The following is an 8008-nucleotide window of genomic DNA, read 5'->3' on the forward strand; positions in this document are numbered from 1 at the left end:
CTTGAAATATATCATGCCACCCCCTTCTGGCTTGCAGAGTTCCTGCTGAGAAATCAGCTGTTACCCTGATAGGAGTTCTCTTGTATGTTATTTGTTGTTTTTCCCTTGTTGCTTTTAATAACATTTCTCTGTCTTTAATTTTTGTCAGCTTGACTACTCTATGTCTTGGCGTGTTTCTCCTTGGATTTATCCTGCCTGGGACTCTCTGTGCTTCCTGGACTTAGGGAGCTATTTCCTTTCCCATGTTAGGGAAGTTTTCAAGTATAATCTCTTCCAGTATTTTCTCAGGTCCTTTCTTTCTCTCTTCTCCTTCTGGGACCCCTATAATGCAAATGTTGGCACGTTTAACATTGTCCCAAAGGTCTCTTAGGCTGTCTTCAGTTCCCTTTATTCTTTTTTCTTTATTCTTTTCTGCATCAGTGATTATCACCATTCTGTCTTCCAGGTCACTTAGTCGCCCTTCTGCCTCCGATAATCTGCTATTGGTTCCTTCTAGTGTATTTTTCATTTCAGTTATTGTGTTGCATATCTCTGTTTGTTTATTCTTTAATTCTTCTATGTCTTTGGTAAACTTTTTGATCTTTGCATCCAGTCTTTTTCCAAAGCCCTGGATCATCTTCACTATCATTATTCTGAATTCTTTTTCTGGAAGGGTACCTATCTCCTCTTCATGTAGTTGTTTTTCTGGTGCTTTATACTATCCCTTCATCTGGTACAAAGTCCTCTGCTTTTTCATTCTCTATATCTTTCTGTGGCTGTGGTTTTCAGTTCCACAAGACGAAATACTGCTGATACTGCTTGATACTGCTGTATGCCCTCTTGTGGAGGAAGCTATCTAGGAGCCTCCTGTGTGCTTCCTGATGGGAGGGACTGATGGTGGGTAGGGCTGGGTGGGCAGAGCTCAGTAAAGCTTTAATCTGATTTGGTGGGCAGAGCTCAGTAAAACTTTAATCTGTTTGTCTGCTAATGGTTAGGGCTGTGTTCACACCTTGTTGGCTGTTTGGCCTGAGGCCACCTAGTGCTGGAGCCCACAGGCTCTTTGGTGGGGGTAATGGTGGACTTTGGGAGGGCTCACACCAATAAGCACTTCCCAAAACCCCTGCTGCCAGTGTCCCTGCCTCCTCAGTGAGCCACAGCTGCCCCCCAACTCTGCAGGCAACCCTCCAACAGCAGCAGGTGGGTCTGGTTCAGTCTCCTATGGGGTCACTGCTCCTTCCCCCTGGGTCCTGGTGAGCACATATTTTTGTGTACCCTCCAAGAGTGGAGTCTCTGTTTCCCCCAGTCCTGTGGAGGTCCTGCAATCAAATCCCGCTGGCTTTCAGGGTCTGATTCTCTGGGGATTCCTCTTCCTGTTACTGGACTCCCAGGTTGGGAAGCCTGAAGTGGGGCTCAGAACCCTAACTTTAGTGGGTGGACTTCTGTGGTATAACTGTTCTCCAGTTTGTGAGTCATCCAGCCAGCATTTATGGGATTTGATTTTAATGCGATTGCGCCCCTCCTACCATTGTCTGTTAACTGTATCTCAATAAAAGATCTTTAAAAACAAACAAACACAGAAAAGCCTACAGCACCCGGTATTCCCAGGTGGTCTCCCATCCAATTATTAACCAGGCCCGACCCTGCTTAGCTTCCGAGATCAGACAAGATCGGGCGCGTTCAGGGTGGTATGGCCATAGACGGCGGCAGGGGCCGCCCGCTGCCTCAAGAGCTCAGAGAATTCAGCACCACCAAACCAGCCCTCCAACAAGGGCTAAAGCAATTTCTCTAAGTGGGAAGCACAAGAGAAGAAAAGCACCTACGAGAAACAGCAACAAAACCATTAAGCTAATGGTAACAGGAGCATACATATCCATAATTACCTTGAATGAAAAGGGACTAAAGGCACCAACCAAAAGACACAGCCTGGCTGAGTGGATACAATATAAGACCCATATACATGCTGTCTACCAGAGACCCACTTCAGACCTCGGGACACACACAGACTGAGTGTGAGGGCATGGGAAAACGTATTCCGTGCCAATGGAAATCAAAAGAAAGCTGCAGTAGCAATACCCACATCAGATAAAACAGACTTTAAAGTCAACACTGTTACAAGAGACAAGAAAGGACATGACATAAAGATCGAGGGATCCATCCAAGAAGAGGAGATGACACTTACAAATATATAGGCACCCAATATAGGAGCGCCTCAATCCCTAGGGCAAATGCTAAGAACTATGAAAGAGGAAATGCAAGGCAGAGATAGAGACACCAATGGAGAGAACAAACACATGAACACCAAGTGGGGAAACCAGGGAGGGTTGGGTTGGGGGGTGGGGAATGAATGGGGTGACTGGGATACCAAATTTTACACTCTAAATATATGCTGTTCATTGTCTGTTAACTGCATCTCAATAAAAGATCTTTAAAAACAAACAAACACACAAAAGAGCCCGCGCGTCGCTGCTTTGCCTGCTCCTGCGTCTGCGAGGATGCGCCGGCCAGCGGGCCCCACCAGGGCCCCGCTGCCCTCCCAGGCAGGGGAGCAGAGGCCCCAGGGGCGGCCGGATGCGGCGGAGGTGTCCGGGCACCCTCCCAGCCCAGGGCGGGCACCCCTCTGCAGGCTCGTGGCCCGCGCTCGGTGCCCCGCCCCCGATCGCGCTCGCTGCTCACAGGGCTGTGGCCCCAGAGGCGGTGGGGCCTGGGGCCCCCGCTCCTCTGGGCGTGGCAGCGGGCCTATGCGCTGCCCTGCCTGGGTCCTGGCCGCCCCTCCTGCCTGTCACCAACCGGTCCACTGGGAGCCACCTGTGCGTCAGCCCCGCCCCTTGGCGCTGCCCACACCACCCTTGCCCCGCGCCCCGACAGCCGCCGAGCCCAGGACTGGGCCAGGAAGCAAGGAAGCCCTGCCCTGCCCTGCCCTGCCCTGCCCTGCCCTCCCCTCCCCTGCCCTCCCCTGCCCTGCCCTGCCCTCCCCTCCCCTGTGGCTGGCAAAGCGGGGTCGCCGGGGAGGGGTGCTTTCTCCAGAAGGAGCTGAGGAGAGACGGGCACACAGACAGACAGGTGGCTGCGCAGGCTGCTGGGCCCCGCCGGGCGATCATCGAGGGGCTCGCGGGCTGCAACCAAGGTATCCCGTGCCCACTGAAAGCAAAGCTCAACCCTATTTAGTCAGGAATACTCCCCCCACACCTGTTACTGAAAAACACTCTCTTGACATGTTAAGAAGGCAAAACAATCCCTAACAAGAGTCTTTTTTAATCCCAATTAAAAAACGTTGAAAACTATGTCTACAAAATAAATTTAACCATCTCAAATTTGCATACTGGCTTTTTATGGAAAGTCACATAATTCTCCTATGAAAAATAGTAAATAGTATACATATTATGTACTTTGGAGTTCAATCTGTTCAGCCAGTTTATGGTAATTGAAAAATGCCTTGTTTTGGGGGTCCTATCTTAAACACAAAAACTTTCAGTATTTGGAATCCATGTGCTTACAGAAGATGATGAGCTGTCATATGCAGGTATAACTAAAAGCAGGATGCAACAATGGCAGGAAAGAAAACAAAGGGCATTTCCAACGCTGCAGTATGTGGGGCAAAGGAGGCAGGGTCAGCACTATCCAAATTTTGAAAGGGTGCAATCAATGCTCCTTGGTTTTAATTCAAACAACAGAGATGCAAAAATTCTTTATGTAACTTCCTCCACTCCAACCCTCTTTCTATCCCTCATCCCCTACCCCTAGGCTTTCTTGCAAGTTCTCCCCAGAGTCAGTACAGCTTAGATACTGCCTAGGAAAAGCAGATTTGCAGAACAGGATGAGATTAGCACAGCTCTTCCATATGAAAGAGAATAATGTGCTATTTGATCCCATGACTCTTTTACTGCCTCCACCACCAGCTACTGAAGACAGCATCCTAAACACTAATATCTGGGATTGGTATGCATTTCTATCCCAAACGTCAAGCCAGAAGTACTATGCACTAATTAATTTGCCCTTTAAAGAAAAACAACAATTTTAGGGAACAGTCATTTAGCTGAAAACAATGAATGAGAAACTTGGCACAGGTATCACCTAGCATATAAACACTAAAATACCAGCAGAGAGTCACATCAGCCACCTCACCCTTCCACTCCACCACCAAGTTCACAAACATTGAACTCACAGCTGAGTGCTTGGCCTGTTAAGGTAGCTAAAGCAGCAGCTGGGGACAGGAAACATTTCAAAGTCTCCTTCTTTCCCAAAACTTCCCAGACCACAGGTCAAAAAGTTTTCTGGTGTGTATTTGAGTCTGCATTCTCAAGGAAATATTCCTTTGACAAAGTCTCTGAAGATGCTCTTTATTTCTTTATGCTCTCAATCCTTTGGGAATAAGATACAGAAATTACATCTGCTAGTGTAGCTTATACACGGCTAGGATTCTAAGTGTTGCCCAGAATGAAACCCCAGCCCCTCATTCCTGGTGCAGGACTCTTTCATGCCCTGGGAGCTTATCCCAGATTTCACCATGTACTGCTAAAACCCTTATTAATTCTTCCTACAAATCTAAGAGACGGGATTATGGAAATTTTAACTGAGAGAAAAGGTGAGATTTAATAAGCCCCATTCTGCTTTGAGAGGTCTTACAACAATCATATAATTTAAAATATGTCTTGTCTCAGAAGGAAAATGGTGCTGCAACGTAACTGCCCTGAAAGAGGACAGTCTTTTGTGCAGAGGGCTGGGAGGGTCACCCCCACAGTGGGAGGAGCCTGACTTCACCAGACCTCTGGCTCCCTCAGAATGGGCTAACGACTCTGACACACATCATGGAATGAGACACACAGCACATTCCTCCTGACATCAACACCACTGCGCTAATGCTCACAAGACCCACATGGACTTCCACAGCCACCAGAGATTCCCTCCAATGCAGTTAAGGCTCACTTTGCCTATGCCAGTGACCAGCCCCTAGACCACTGCATTTTCTACACAATGTACACCACCAATAACCCCCTGACCGCTCTGACATACCAGAAGACACCCAACATCATAAGTTGAGCTATGGCAGCAGAGAGACCTAGGTTCACACATTGGTTTTATCACTTGATAGCCTTGTGACTTGACTCCTAAGCCTGTCCCATCATCTGCAAAACAGGGAGGAAATCTAAAAGAGATGTTTTAAGACAAAGATCCCAAACGAGCCCTCAGATTCAATGCAGTTTTCAGAGACTCTGATCCACAGTGTTTTTGATTTTTTAATTGCTACATTTAAAAAACAGAGATTGGCAGCTTAAGTAGGAAAGAAGTCAAAGATCCATGAACTGTGGGCCCACATTCTTGCATGGCCAACAATCCGCTACTGGCTCTCCTTTAAGCAAATTCTGTAGTTCAGTAGGCACTATCTTTTCTTTCCTTCTTTCCATTTACTCATGTATGTTACCTCAGGCCCCTGAAGGGATTTGAGTCTGCAACCCATTTTAAGGATTAAAAACAACACATGGAGATGCAGAGAACGGACTTGAGGACATGGGATGGGCACGGGGGGAGGTGAAGGGAAAGCTGGGAGGAAGTGAGAGAGTAGCACTGACATATATACACTACCAAATGTAAAATAGATAGCTAGTGGGAAGTTGCTGCATACCACAGGGAGATCAACTTGATGATGGGTGATGCCTTAGAGGGCTGGGATAGGGAGGGTGGGAGGCAGTCCTGGGAGGGAGGGCATATGGGGAGATATGTATCAATACAGCTGATTCACTTTGGTGTACAGAAAAAAACTGGCACAATAGTGTAAAACAATTGTAGTCCAATAAAGAGCTTAAAAAATATATACATACTTTGGTGACCCTTGAAAAACAGCGATCTCTACAGCTATCACCATCAGCTTGTTAATAAGTTGGGTGTTGAGCCTGGAGTCTTACTTTTACCACCTTCCTCCACTTCCTGCCTCACAGACACTGATGGTACCACAGTGAAAGACAGGACCACAGAACCATTCCTGCATCAGGTGCCTAAAGCCCAATACACACTGCTCATGTTTCCATGATCACTCGCCACATGCATCAGCTCTCTAACCTCCTGCCTGCTGGACAGGCTGGCACAGCCCCCCTTCCCCACAGGGGAGCCTGGGCCCAGGAGATGTCTATAAGGCAAGCCCTTGGGGAGCGGGGGGAAGGCAAGTCTTTCTACGCTACAAAGATTCACTTGCATATATGGTAGTCAACTTCCAAATCCTAATTCTATAAGCTGAGCATGTACTGCCAGACCACTCAAGTTTAAATCACATCACAGTGGCTAAAGCCAAACTCTGCAGCAATGGGCTCTGGGAACACAGAGCAGCTCAAAGCGAGCTCAACGAGGACACTCCCAGACCAGTGGTCAGCCCTCAACTCTACTGTCCTGAGGGGCTCTGACAGCCCAGAGCTCCACAGAGCTCCAGAAGCAGAACTACCTTCCGCTCCACTTCTACCTATGAGAAAAACCAACCTACCAAGCAGAAAAACCACCACCAGCCTGAGGTGTGCAAGGTTTCCTTCTGCCTGTTTGGATTTATTTTTGTTTTTAACCCAGCATGTGTCCCTAGGCTCAAACAGAACCTGAGCCTAAGTGTGCAAACGATCCTCAGGAAATGTCCACTTCCAGCTGGTACATGTCAGCAGTGTCACCTGAGGGGCAGACAAGAGGCAGGCAGTGCACCTGTGGCTTCCAGCACCCCAACTCCGACCCCTTGGCCCCTCACCCAGCAGAGGACACAGGCCAGCAGTTTACTCAGGTGCCAGCATGAGAGCCAGGCGGCAGACAGGTAGCCAGGGAGACCAAAGGAGGCAGCTGCCAAGGAAATGCAGCACTAAGCAGAGCCTGGGCAGCAGGATGGGTTGGGGTGGGGGAGGAGGTCATGGCCAGCAGCCCTGGTGCCCAGCGCTGTCCTGGAGTCTTCCTGTTCCCCACTGGCCTCATCGGCACAATCCTAGAGGAGGGCTCCTTGCACTGTGCAAAGGGGCAAGGCCTGCAAGGTGCAAAGGGCCACCATACACAAAATAACCCGGGCACACAAGGATGTGCTCCAGAGCCCAAGGGTCCACTCAGCCTTTCTCCATCCCTTGGGCAGCCTTGAGTCACTTAAAAGGACCCTGGCCTGGACCGGGCCCTCTGGAAGTGACACGAGAAAGTCAGGGTCCCTTGACCTTAGACAACACCCACGCGAGGAAAAAGCCCAGAAATGATGCCAAATGGGACAACCAAAGGTGAATAACCTTTCCTTGGTCTGTGTCCCCACTCCCCTGGGACCTCAGGGCAGGCACAAGCCTTCCCAACCCGCTGACTGGCCAGGCAAAGCCCCCAAGCTGTACCCCCAGCTGTTGCTCCACCAAACCCGAGACCAGCACTGGGCCCACACCAACCCCCCACCCGAGTCTGGGCACCTGGTCAGGTCCTGGGCTAAGAGGACAAACACAAAGCCAAAGCCACATGCACAATTCTCTACTGGGCAGAGACCCCAGGCTGAGACACAGCAGGCATGCAGGGCCTCAGGCACCTCTGCAGCCTGCAGGACGCCCCACACAAGCCTCTAAGACCCACCTCTGAGCGGCGGGGCTCCCCAGCGTGAAGCCACGGTGCCCCTGCCGGCCACCTACCCGCACTCACCCCTACCTAAACAAGCCCATCCCAGAACCCCAGCTCAGGCGCCCATCCGACCTGTGAGGCCAGGGGACCTCCCGGGCCAGGGAAGCGCGAGGCCCGCACGAGGGACCCAATCCCTCTGTCTTACAGGAGCCGCACCCATGGCCGTCGTGGTGCTCTCCCGTGGGTAACTGGCTGCCTGGGTCCAACGTCTACACCACCAGCAGCCCAGCCTCCCCGGGGCCCTCTCCCCCCCGCTGCCCACCGGGGACCAACCTGACTTGCGGGGGACGTGGCAATGCACGTGACCTTCCAGCGCGGGTGGCTTCGGCTCCCACCTTCGACGGCTGCGGAAGAAAGAAGTATTCCCAGCACCGGGGTGCCCTTCTGGGCAGTCACGGCCCAACAGGACAGACACTGCAGGGCAAAC

At 50.5% G+C, this 8008-nt stretch overlaps 1 non-coding gene across 1 annotated transcript; it reads right to left on the reverse strand.

Annotated features, from left to right (window-relative positions):
* Positions 1-1559: 1559 nt before the first annotated feature.
* LOC130847341 (5S ribosomal RNA) lies at positions 1560-1678 on the reverse strand. The gene has a single exon (XR_009052106.1). It is a non-coding gene; the product is annotated as a 5S ribosomal RNA (ribosomal RNA).
* Between the last annotated feature and the right edge of the window lie 6330 nt (positions 1679-8008).

Source organism: Hippopotamus amphibius, chromosome 2 (assembly GCF_030028045.1).
Source record: "Hippopotamus amphibius kiboko isolate mHipAmp2 chromosome 2, mHipAmp2.hap2, whole genome shotgun sequence".
NCBI classification, from domain to species: domain Eukaryota; kingdom Metazoa; phylum Chordata; class Mammalia; order Artiodactyla; family Hippopotamidae; genus Hippopotamus; species Hippopotamus amphibius.